A 13,594-nucleotide genomic window follows, 5' to 3' on the forward strand; every position below is an offset into this window, starting at 1 on the left:
TTTCTTCACACTGTGCATGACCAACCTGTGGAACTCCTTGCCAGAGGATGTTGTAAAGTCCAATACTATCACAGGGTTCAAAAAAGAGCTAGATACATTCATGGAGGATAGTTCCATCAACAACTATTAGCTAGGATGGGCAGGAATGGTGTTCTTAGCCTCTATTTGCCAGTGTCTGGGAATGAGCGACAGGCAATTGATCACTTGATGATTTCCTGTTCTGTTCATTCCGTCTGGGGCACCAGGCATTGGCCACTGTTAGAAGACAGGATATTGGGCTAGATGGACCTTTGGTCTGACCCAGTATTGCAATCTTATGTTCTTATGAGACCCTAAAAGTTGACTCTCCCTCTTACCCTTGCTGTCTGAGGAATATAATAGCAGTACAGCAGGCAAATGAACTTAAAAATTCACGTACGCACACAAAAAATTCCTTTTACAAATCGCTTAAGTAGCCAGAAATGATCTGTGCATGGTTTCTGACCAATGTCTCCTCTAAATTTTTTCCATTCAGGTATGGAAACACTGCTTCTGACCACAGAGATATGACAAACCTATGTTCATTGAATCTTTTTTTAATTAATAAGGCTGAAGAAGAATAGGTTCAGTGGTAGTAAACACTATCCTGGCACCAGTGACATTCCAATGAGTGCCTAGAGTCCTTGCAGATAAGTTCTGCCTAACCAATTCTTTCTAGTTAATCAACATACCTTGGGTCCTGCCTATGAATAACAAGATATTTTCCAAACACATAGGACTTACTGCAACACATGCCATGTTAAATGAAAATCTTATACAGCTCTGCTCTCCACAGGAGGAAAAAATAACCCTGGTCATCAGCTCAGTTAAGGAATTTCCATTCAAGGGGTCCTATTTAGTGAACAGTGGGCTCCAATGCACACAGTAGATACAGGATCTTATTGCCATTAGGACTGAAAAATTATCAATTTTGAGCATGAATTGCTTTTTGTTAGAGAAAAATCAAAGATTTTCTATCACAGACATGCTGTAGAGCTAGTCGTACATTTAAATATAGTATGTTTTACAATGAACTGGACAACTGGGCTGACAGGTTTGTTGGATAGGTCTTTGTTTAGTCTTTATTATTACAGTTGCACTGAGAAGAGAGGAAATGAAGTGTCAGTTTTGAAATAAATGGCTGGCATGCCCGTGGCCTTCAGCAGTATGTCTCCTACCTTCACACAGATTTGTGCTGTCAGCAGTTATTTTAAATTACATGACCATGAAATCATCTCTGCCAGTCAGAGTGGAGGGATGCTCCATAGCTGCTGCTGAATTGTACAGTTCTTTAAGCTTCTTGAATCAAACCAATTAAACCTGAAGTAGTTGTTGAAGTGCTATGTGCCAGAAAAATAGGTCAGAAGAAATGCACAGCAATGCCCAATAGATAATTACTCCCTCTGCAAGTTCGAGAAAATGCTACATTTCAACCAGAAAATGGCTGCCAACCTGCAAAGCTAACTGTTTGCATTCAGATTATACACATAAACAGGAGCTGAAATGGCTCCAGGTGGCACAGCCATATCAGTAACTGAACAAATTACCACAGAAGGAATTATTTTGAGAACAAGTACTGACCAGATTCTCGGAAAGTCACTGAGGTTCAGAAATATTCATTGACAGCTGTCCGGTACCTTGATTTTTATCCTAGATGTCTCTATTTGTTTTATTAACTGTCTGTACTGATTTCTAGTTTTTATTTTTGGTTCATAGGCTCTAAAGCTAGAAGAGACCAGTGTGCTCTTCTATTTTGACCTCCCAATTCTGTAAACAGAACTTTAAAAGAACTCGTAAAACATATATTTTAGGAAAAAACATCCAATCTTAATTTTAAAATTGCCAGATAGAGTCACTGTAACCCTTGGAAAATTGTTCCAATAATTAACTACGCTCACTATTAAAAACGTATGCCTTGCATCTGGTTGATACGTTTTCTTTGCATATGATTTCTGGTTTAAAATATATTTTTAAAAGGAAGATGCCGCAGAAGTGATAGAAGGCATGGAATACTGATCTCTGCTGAGTGAGAGGGGTATAATTTTTGGTAACTTTGACTTTTGTCATGATAAAAGAGACAGAAGCTAAAACTCAGTGTCTTACCGGCACTGTTGCTGCTATGACATTTATTTCAATGTATGATGGATATGTATTGACAGACAAAGAACATATTGATCAACTCTAACATTTTTGGTACTAAAGAACCTATATTTTCTTGTAGTCTCCATAAGGAGTCTCCCCCTCAATAGGATTGGTTTAAAGAAAATTGCAGATGCAAATATTGCATATTTGTATTTAATATGAATATTTGTATACTAAGCAATTGTGCAATATTCTCTCTGGCAGAGCTCCCAATGAGCCTAAAATACCAGAGTTTAAATAAAATGGACCAAATCTGCACTTTAAATAGAATTGCAGGTGCTCAACACTTCTGAAAAATCAGACCTAATATCACCAGGTTGGAACATGGCAGAACTCTACACTGTGCTTTAGCAAAGATAAATTAAAAAAACAACAACAAATGGTCTGGTAGCACTTTATAGACTAACAAAACATATAGATGGTATCATGAGCTTTCATGGGCACAGCTCACTTCTTCAGATGACTGGAATTTTAAGTTTAGGATGTGCAGATCCAGAATAAATAGGGGAGAAAGGAGATGTGGGAAGGAGGAAAAAACCAGGATGCCAACATCTTTATGGCTGACCTTGAACAACGTTCCTCAGCTCTCGCCCCCTAATGTCCCAACTTTACTTACACTACATCATATGGACCCACGGAAAAGAGACTCTTGAAGAATTTCACAAGGATTTCAACAACTGCCACCCCACCATCAAACTAAGCCTGGACCAGTCCACATGAGAAATCTACTTCCTAGACACTACAGTACAATTAAATAATGGACAAATTTCCCTCACCTTATACTGGAAACCCACGGACCGCTACACTTACCTTCATGCCTCCAGCTTCCATCCCAGACACATTTTTCAATCAATTGTATACAGCCAAGCCCTAACATACAACCAGACAGAGACAAACACCTGCATGATCTTTATAGAGCATTCCTAAAACTGAAATACCCACCTGGAGAAGTGAGAAAAAGTACCCAGACATGAACTACTTCAAGACAGACCCAAAAGGGAGAATAACAGAATCCCACTTGTTATCATCTACAGTCCACAACTCAAACCCCTCCAACACATTATACACAATCTGCAACCCGTCTTGGAAAATGATCCCTCACTCTGAAAGGCCTTTGGGAAAGAGCCCATTCTCGCTTACAGACAACCCCCCAACTTGAAACAAATTCTTTCCAGTAGCCATGCTACACAACCACATCATAAACATCCAGGAACCCAGCCCTACAATCAGCTGCGGTACAAACTCTGCCCACAAGTGAATTCATTACTGGAGCCAACAACATAGACAGAGAAGTTTTGGAATTACTATTTATCCACATGCTAATGACCTCAATCAAGATGAGGGATGGCTGGGACATTATCTACCTAACATTCAATGAAGGTGCAAACAGCTCTTTGCCTGTGTAGATTCTCGCTATTGCTATCCTTTGATCCTTATCCACTTCTTTTTAACTATCCAATCTTCATGTGTTTATAGATACCAGTTCTGTCTACTTGTTTTTCCCTTTGATAGTTTCATACCCTCTGCTTCTTGTTTCCCACCCCACCCCCGCCTCTTTTTTTCCCCTTCTTCCTCCATCTGCCTTCTCCCCTATTTATTTTGGATCTGAACATCCTAAACTCAAAACGCCGGTCATCTGAAGAAGTGAGCTGTGCCTATGAAAGCTCATGATACCATCTATATGTTTGGTTAGTCTATAAGATGCTACCAGACCATTTGTTGTTTTTTTGTAATTTATCCAGTACAGACTAACTCAGCTACCCCCTGAAGCTTCTTTAGCAAAGAGTTACGGTGAAAAGCAGGAGGGAGAATTCTATATAATTAGCCCCAATCTTCCAGTTACACACATTAGAATGTGTTTTTGCTACAATCAATGAGGAATAAAATACAGGAAAAGCTTAAAAAACATCAAATAGTCTGGTAGCGCTTTAAAGACTAACAAAATATGTAGATGGTATCATGAGCTTTCATGGGCACAGCCCACCTCTTCAGATGATGGGAGTGTTGGACATTCCAGTCATCTGAAGAAGTGGATTGTACCCATGAAAGCTCATGATACCATTTACATGTTTGTTAGTCTTTAAAGAGTTACCAGACTATTTGTTGTTTTTTAAGTTTTTCCTGTTACATTCTAACTCAACTACCCCTCTGAAGCTTTTGAATAAAATACAGTTAGCCAAAAAAACATTTGGGAAAATGTCAGCCTTAGTAAAAATATGTATTCGGGAAAGGGTACGTGCAGGGAGAACAGTTTGCCATACAGCGTAAGTAAAATATATTAAAGAAGCAGGCAGTTAGAATGAAGTGTAAGGAAAAAATATCTAGCAAAAAAAACTCCAAACCCATTGTTTACTGCAGCCTGCTCTGCAATTAAGTATTGTAAAGGGTAGCAACTCAGAGTGAGACACTCAATAGAAAAAGAAAATAAGAGTCATAAAACTCCATTGAAAATAATAGCAGTTTTGTGGCTAAATCTTCTAGTCAGGTTGGAAAAATCTCAACCTAATTATCTCAACCTAATTAATATATCAAGATAGGAGAAACAGCTATTTTCTTTTATTCCACAAATAGGGTAAAATTTAAATGTAGCAATGCAAAGTAGTTTTGATTTTATGCTAATATTTGTAATGAAAAATGTCCTTGTGTGCATAAAATATCATCTAGTATCAACTGTTGAGTAGAAAACAATGCAGGACAAACAATGATAACAATAATGAGAAGGAACAAAAGCATTGTGCGCTTACTTGACATATCTTTGGCTCCCATAGCCATTTTCACTCTTATCTGAGCTGCATTTAGCCTAGTGTGTTTTAGGCTGAGTTATTAAGCAAAGGAACAGTTAGCATTGTTTGTTCCTTTGATTTTCATGAATATTACTGGTCAATTTCCATACACTTTCTATAACATCAAAGCCTCAAAACCTCAATCACAATAACAACACCAGGATCTAATTCTCTATTTGCTCTGAGCAAGTTGGGGCCACTGGAATTTATTTTAGCTTTTCTTTTCCTTTACAGCCCTTATAGCTCCCCCTCTTTCACTCTGTTCTGTAGTCTCTCCATATTTATACACTTCTAAAGTTAATGAGATGAAATATGATCATGTTGCTGATTGTATGGTACTCTTATAATAGGAATTGTATTGAGCAAGCATTTGAAGACAGTATTTCAGATTTGGCTAATTAGGTTGAGATTTTTTTCTCAACCTGTCTAGATGATTTAGTCACTATTATTTAACTGCTATTATTTTCAATGGAGTTTTGTGGAACTTTTGAGACACAGAAGTTGCTTTTTGTTTATCTGATATTTTCAAAAGATGACTAAAAGGATTTTTTTTAAAGTTACAGATGGGAGTTAAGTGTTGAGATGTTTTTAGGCACCTGGGAAAAAAGTCACAAGAACAACATTTTTTTGAAGAACATTGTGATTTACAAAGTCATATTTAGGCTCTTAGGTTCTCTGTACAATGACTTAGGTTCATTACTGACTTTAAAAGGAACAGGATTAATATAATGTAAGATCATTATGCTGTGTCTGTGAACACAGTGAACAGCGAAGCATGGTTGAAGTAGGGACCTTTATCTATATCCTTTGACATTTTAGGTTAGATCATTATTATTATTTTAATTAAATATTTTGTCTCATGTATACGTGTACTAGGCCTTAATATAGTTCTAATTATTTTTAAAATTCCTGCACAGTATTATATTCTCTATATAATATGCACTTCAGTTTTTCACTTTAAAAATAAAAATAATTGCATATTCATCTGAGTCACCATGTAGAACTTCAGTAAGGAAAAAGAACTATCAAAGACTATCCATCACTGAAAATCCCATAGCAAAAGCTGTCAGAAATCTTTTAAACCTATTTGCTGAAATAAAAGTAGTCACTACAAGGAACTGCTTTTGAGATGTTGTTTTCAGAGTTAGCAGCAGACCACATGAGTTCATAGATCAGGCTTTAAAGATTTTTTTATTTACTGCAGAGGGTTTGTCAAGGACATTTGGATGAATTAACTTTTCTATGTACGACTTGAACAGCAAATTATGTCTAACTTCCATAGAAAGTAACAGAGTTTTGCAAGTCTCTAATATCTTGGTGGTAAAGAGTAAAGATGATACATGAATAAACTACAAAGAAATCCAACTTGGATTACATTTAGTAATACTTACTAAAAATGTTTTGACAGCTCAGGAGCCAATATAGATTACTTTCAGAATTCATCAAAAACAAAATTGAGTTTTGGACTTATATTTCAGATATTGTACCATAATATATGATGGATGTTCATGACAAGTCAGAAGCAGATCCTGTGGGTCAGCATTAAAGTTATTAGAATGTATATGGGTAAGATTCCACATCAATATTGTCATGAACTGAATGAATCAACTATAAAAGGTAAAGTATCCTAGTTACAATGGTCATTTCAATGCTTCTATGCTAAGGTTTCTTTTAAAATGTTAATGAGATGTATTTAACCAAATAATCCTTATACTCATCAGGCAACCTTCACTATAAAATTAAATTTTATCATTGCTGGTACTAGGTGTCTGTGCAGAAACTGAAGGAACCATGAAAATGTATATAATTTGATGGTTGCTAATATCACTTATATGCACACAAACATACCCTTTCAATCATGTAGTTTTTCTCTGTTTATTAGAGCTACATTGCAGGACTTCCCCTCGTGTACAAGTCTTCTGAGGTATAAAGGTAAAATGGCTGATCAATCAGCCAGAGAAACACTTTAAAGTTTAATGCACATAAAACTTAAGCACTGAAGCATTTAAAGACCAAGCTAATGAACATTAAGTCAATAGGTATTTATAACCAAATAGCTTTTAAAAGAGGTAAATGGATCCGAAATAGCTCTGCAGGGCATAAACTATGGCTACTATGCTCCACAACCTCACTGTCTCCCCTTTCCATTACAACTTACTGATATGCAAATCTTTAGAAAACATCTTCGCTAGCAGAAATCCAAGTTTTATTTGGATCCATTTCCCTTCAAATGGAGTTTTGGATGTTAAAGAGGAGTGATTCTTCGCAAGGCAGCTCATATGATGTTGAGACAAAAGAGGTTAATATATCCCTTGCACAGATAAAGTGGGGGGGAATCAAAAAGGAGCAGGAGATGATTGTAGTTCCACATGTAGACTGGAGAGACCACCCCCAGAATACCATGTCCAGCTCTGATTACCACACTTTTTAAAAGGATGTTGGAAAACACTGGAGAAGATTTAGAAGGAAAGTTAACTGATGCTGGATTTGAGGAGACTACCACAAAATCCAGTAACTAGAAGCTGAAGTTAGAAAATTCTAACTGGAGATAAGATGCAAGCTTTTACACAGCAAAGGTAATGGGAATCTCTTACCACATAATATAGTGAATTCATCATTACCTGGAATCTTCAAACTGAGTGCATGCCCATCTAGAACAGGGATGGGCAAGAAGCATCCTGCGGACTGGACAAAGTAAGCCAGGATTAACTCTGGACAGGCTGCCGGCACTTTATTCACCTGTACATCCACAGGTACTGACTCTTGAAGCTCCTGTTGGTTGCGGATTGCCATTCTCGGCGATGGGAAAGGTGGAAAGCAGTGCCCTAGCCCACACAACTTACCACAGCTCCCTTTGGCCAAGAAAGGTGATCTGCAGCCAATGAGAGCTGCAAGCAGCCATACTTGAGAGTGCACAGGTAAATCAAATGCCAGCGGTCCACTGGGGCTAACCCTAGTGAACTGCTACAGGCTTATTGCCTGCCCCTGGTCTAAAAGATATGCTTTAGCTCAATCATAAGATATTAAAGTTCAGTACTTGTCAGCCATGCCTGCTTGGTGTGGTGCTCTCTACCCCTCTAGAGGCATCTAGCCCAGCTAGAGTTTGAGGCGTCTGCTCCAGCACTGGCTAAGGGCTTTTGGCTCATGCATTTAGTTCCAGGGTTCCCAGGGTCAATCCTGCCTGTGGAGGACCAGTGTCTGTCAGCAATACATATATACTTCCATAATTTGGAAATAATTCAAATCTAGGAGGCCTAATGTTATGCAGAAGGTAAGACTCAATATTTTTAATTAATAAAGAAAATTTGTAGCATATAGACTGAACACAATCCTAAAATTCTCTCTTCATGAGATAAACCAAAAAAAAAAAATCTCCAAAATGCTTAATTTACAGTCAAGCAAAATTTCTGGTTTCTCCCATTCATCAGGAAAGAGCAAAAGTCCAAACAAGAATCAAATACAAAGAAACCCAAACTATAAAGTAGTCCAACATTTATAATACCTCCTACAAATGTTTCCAGCTAATAACCTATCACTCTGCCTTGCTTCAGGAAAGGACAGTAGAAAAGCTTCCTTTTCATCAGCAGTTAATCAGAGTCCACTATTGTTGAAGAAAGATAACATACTACTGTCCTCTTTTAGCGCAAGTATATAACTCTGGCTCACAGCTATCATACAACTTTCTCTTCCTTTAGTATCCTCCAGGCTGTCTTCCTGACAGCCTAATGGGCCCAATTTGCTGCAAAGCCCTACCTATTAACTTTCTTCCCTAGAAAAACCTTGCCTGGAACTCTAGAGTTTCCTTACCCAGCCACCTTTCTGGGGTCCACCATAAATATGTATTCATCTGAAGTTTCATGTTTTAAAATAGCTCCATTCTTTAGACACAGACAGTGAAAAAATCTACACAAATGTGGTAGTTTTAATGGGCACTTTAAAGCTTCTTATAAATATGAAAATCTTATTCCACATATTTAAAATGTACAGCAAAAAACTGTTATCCTGCCTATTGTAAAATATTTCAGAGGTAAAAGTTGTTCCTGTGAAAAAACAGAAGGTTGTAAGGTTGTAACATAGAAGTCTGGTTGCAAGCTTAATTATGAATAGAGCCCTGCAAATTCCCAGATAATCCACTTTATATCCCTGGGTATCTGCATGATCCTTCACTTTTTCCTTTGTCTTCCCCATCTCCATTTTTACAATTGGTACTGCTTGTTTGAAATTACATTACAGATCCACAAAGGAACTGTGCAATGCTAAGCAACATGGTGCTTAACTGGAACAACAATGGGATCCACAAAATTTGGTGCCTAGGCACCTGTACAATGAGCATGGAGAAACAAGCCCCTAAGAACATCACTCACAAATGCCAGCATTCTAGGTGGGAAGCTATCTAAGCTAGTCAATGGGAGATGTCAAGGAATATGGTCCACTTCTCATGGAGTTAGGTGTCTAAATCCAAGATGCAGGGAAGTGCCCATCTCTGCTTGCAATCCCTAGCCTGGAACACCTCTCCTGGAGTCAGACAGCTTAAGTGCCTATGTTATTTACTATGAAAATGAACCAAGTACCTGCCTCACTGCACACAAAACAGCCAGAGGATGTGTGATGGTGCTGCTACCAACTGTGGTTAAATTCTCACCCAGGATACAGGAGATCCAGATCCAAACCCCACAACCTGAGTAGGGATTTAATCATTCATGATGGGGGCATGTGTCCAGGTTTCTGGATTTTGGCCAGGGTCTATTTCCCATCCTGACTCTGCTGTGTACCACCAGAACATTTAAATTGTCTTCTCCCACCGCCACTATCAACAGATACACATCATCTGTGCTCCACACCTTGCAGGTAAATGTTCTAACTTTCGAGCTATAAGATCTTCCGATGTGAGGCTCCCTCAAGCTCTCCTGATTAAGCTGTTCCACTATGGACAAATAATGAAACTATTTGGTGCAGGAGTTCCGGACTCTTGTGTCCCATCTCCAAGGTGGGTACCCTAATCACTACATGAGTGTCATCCTCTCTCTGGTCCAATAACTAATTCATACACAGTGGAACAGCTTCAACAGGATGGACTGGGAGATGTCAAACATCAGAATGTCCCATAGCTCGGTGGTTAGAGCACTTGCCTAAGTAGGAAACCTCTAGTCATAAGCCCTTCTCCAGCAGTGAGGGATACTGAACCAGTGGTTCTCAGGTGGGATCTCTCCACCTCTGAACAGATTTTATTATGGGGCCCACTCTGGTAGACATCCCCTGAGTATGCCTGCCTGATCACATGAGTTAGGTAGAGAAACATTTAATCTTTCATTTGCTTGTTTGTTGACTGCACTGGGGCATAAGCAGAAGAAAAGCATCTGGATACGTAGCATAAGACAGCAGTGCACATGCCCAGCAGCAGCACCTTAGGCATTTGAGGAACTTTATTAAAAAACAGTAAGACCCCAAGTGACTCTTGGCACCTATAAGGATCAGGCAGCAACCAAGCAGCAGGCTTGTCAGTTTCACTAGTGCTTAAATCTGCTACTTAGGTAGCTAAATTCTTTAGTGGATTGGGACCTAATCTCTAAGGGGAAAGGACTGTCTCTTCCTCTGTGTTACCTTAGCTGGTACCAAATGTGCCCACATCCTGATCAGTGCTTTTGAGCACTGTTACAATAAACACTACGGAAGTGCAGAAGCTCTTGGGTGAAATGTGTCAGCAATTTAACTGCACGAAACTGCTTACAGCAGGAAGTGAAAAAGAGCCAACAAACCGCAAGGATAATTTTAAAAAGCCTAATTACCAAAGTGACAATTAGCCTAAAACAGGGATTAACGTTCTTACTCCTAGAAAAAGCATGCTTCCTAATACAATGCCATAGCACTTCTTCAGTTCACAGAACAGAATGCCAGCTGTGAAATCAACAATATCCCTGGGTGTTCTCTTGAAGTCTCATCTACTCAGTTTAGATATCTGAAGACATTCCAGTGAAACCAGGTTTTAAGCAATACTCTAAAATTACAGCCTTTGTGGCAAGTAATCATAAAAAAATATTCTCTTTAAATTGGGTAAATGACAAGATTTTCTATAGCAATTGTAGTAGGAACCCCTCACCCCTGGAGCACTCCCCAGCAGCCCAGGACAGGGCTGCCATTGCAACACTACCTGTTTCCCAGGTGTTTTTAATTAGTCCCTAGAGGCTTGTATATTGAATATCCAAGAGCCAAGTTGGGGATCTACAGCTCCCATTGGCCAGGAACGGTGATTCACAGCCAATGGGAGCTGCAATTGCCCGTACTTGGGGAGGCACCAGTAAATATAGTGGCAGCGACCAACCAGGGACTAACCCTGGCAAACTGGCCCTGGTCCGTGGGCTGGTATTTGCCCACTCCGGTATAGTTTATTCAACCCTCAAAGCAGAACATCACAAAAACAGACCTTCTTCTCCTCAGTTTCTCTGGCACCTGGTAGGCTGTTTTCAAAATTGTGGTTATCGTTTCCCACAGCTCTCTTCCATGCAGCTGGAGCTGTGGCTCATGCCAACTGCAGGGCTTAAGCCAGCTTCTCCTCCAGCTGGGTCTACTTACAAATCAGTCCTTCCCCTCTCAGACTGGAAGGGCTCAACAGGCAGACCTTTCCCTGCTGCTGTTTTCTCTGTTAATTCAGGGACCCTGTAAGAACCTTACTGCTCCCTGCAGTACCTAGTCACCCTGCCTTGCTGCACAGAAGGAAACAGCATTATACTGGCCCCTGCTCGCTGCTTATTTCTTATGGCCTGCATGAGAAGGGAGTCTTGCCTCACCTTCACTGTAAAGCTGCAGCTTCTGAAAGATACTTATGGGGTTTCTTTTAACTGCTTTTTTTTCTCAGCACCCTTTTCCTCTCCATCCATATCTCCTCAGTCTTTATGTATAAGCTTACTACAAAATTCTTAGGGTACACTAAGAGGAGACTAAGGGGGGGATATGATAGAGGTGTATAAAATCATGACTGGTGTGGAAAAAGTGAATAAGGAAAAGTTATTTACTTATTCCTACAATATAAGAACCAGGGGTCACCAAATGAAATTAATAGGCAGCAGGCTTAAAACAGACAAAAGGAAGGGTTTTTTTACTCACTATATAGTCAACATCTGGAACTCCTTGCCAGAGGATGTGGCGAAAGCTATGACTTTAACAGGGTTGAAAAAATAAATAGATAAATTCATGGAGGTTAGGTCCATCGATGGCTATTAGCTAGGATGGGTAGGAATGGTGTCCCTAGCCTCTGTTTCTCTGGAGGTGGGTGACAGGGGAAGGATCACATGAGGATTACCTGCTGTGTTCCCTTCCTCTGGTGCATCTGGTATTGGCCACTGTTGGCAGACAGGATACTGGGCTAGATGGACCATTGGTCTGACCCAATGTGGCCGCTATGTACATCTACACTACCGAGAAGACTGAAGCTGTCACTATCGATCTTCCAGGGTTCGAGTTAGTGAAGACACACTAATTGGAACTGAGGGTATGTCTACACTGCAGAGTTTTTCCAGAAAAACTGCCATTTTTCTGGAAAAACTACACTTATGTCCACACTGCAATTGCATTCTTTTGACAAAGTCAAAAGAACACAGGGTTTTCCGACAGCGGTAAACCTCATTCTATGAGGAAGAAGGCTTTTTCTGAAAGAGCTCTTTTGGGAAAAAGTGTGTGTGGACAGGGAAGAGGGGGTTTTTTGAAAGAAGAGGTCTCCAGGAAAAAGCACAGGTGCCCTGGTGGCCACTCTGTCCATAGTAATCACAACTTAAACATGAGATAGTGTCCAATCAATGTGGACGCTATCTTTCGAAAAAGCAGGTCGCTTTTTTGATGCGCTTTTGCTATGTGGACACTTTCTTTCAAAAGAAGTTTTTCCGGAATATCTCTTCCAGAAAAGCTTCTTCTGAAAGAAGCATGCAGTCTACACATAGCCAGAAAGGGACTCTTCGGTCGATGCAGATAGTCCTATTTCTATGAGAAGTAAGGGGAAGTCGAAGGGAGAATATTCTCCCTTTGACTTCCTGCAGTGTGGACAGCACCAAACGTTAAGGTATTCAACTTCAGCTATGCAATTAATTTGACACTGTAATGTAGACATATCCTTAAAGGCAATGCAAGTGATAAGGAGGATTGACTGGTATGCAGATTTACCCTAAGGTGCAGGCTACCAATCACAACAATATATTTGAAACAAAATACAGGACTATGTAGCACTTTAAAGACTAACAAGATGGTTTATTAGATGATGAGCTTTCGTGGGCCAGACCCACTTCCTCAGATCAAATAGTGGAAGAAGATAGTCACAACCATATATACCAAAGGAATCTTGTGACTATTTTCTTCCACTATTTGATGTGAGGAAGTGGGTCTGGCCCACAAAAGCTCATCATCTAATAAACCATCTTGTTAGTCTTTAAAGTGCTACATAGTCCTGTATTTTGTTTCAGCTATACCAGACTAACACGGCTACATTTCTATCACTATTCAACAATATATTTAGGAGACTTGATGGAGGTAAACAGAATTCACAGCTTATTGGAACAGATATGAAGGTAGCTGAAGATTGATTATATTACTGAAAAGAGGTACAGCACTATTTTTAATTAATTCAATGCAATTTGAGTCAAATATACAGTGCACACAATAGTAAA

Source organism: Pelodiscus sinensis, chromosome 1 (genome assembly GCF_049634645.1).
Source record: "Pelodiscus sinensis isolate JC-2024 chromosome 1, ASM4963464v1, whole genome shotgun sequence".
In the NCBI taxonomy this organism is placed as follows: Eukaryota; Metazoa; Chordata; order Testudines; family Trionychidae; genus Pelodiscus; species Pelodiscus sinensis.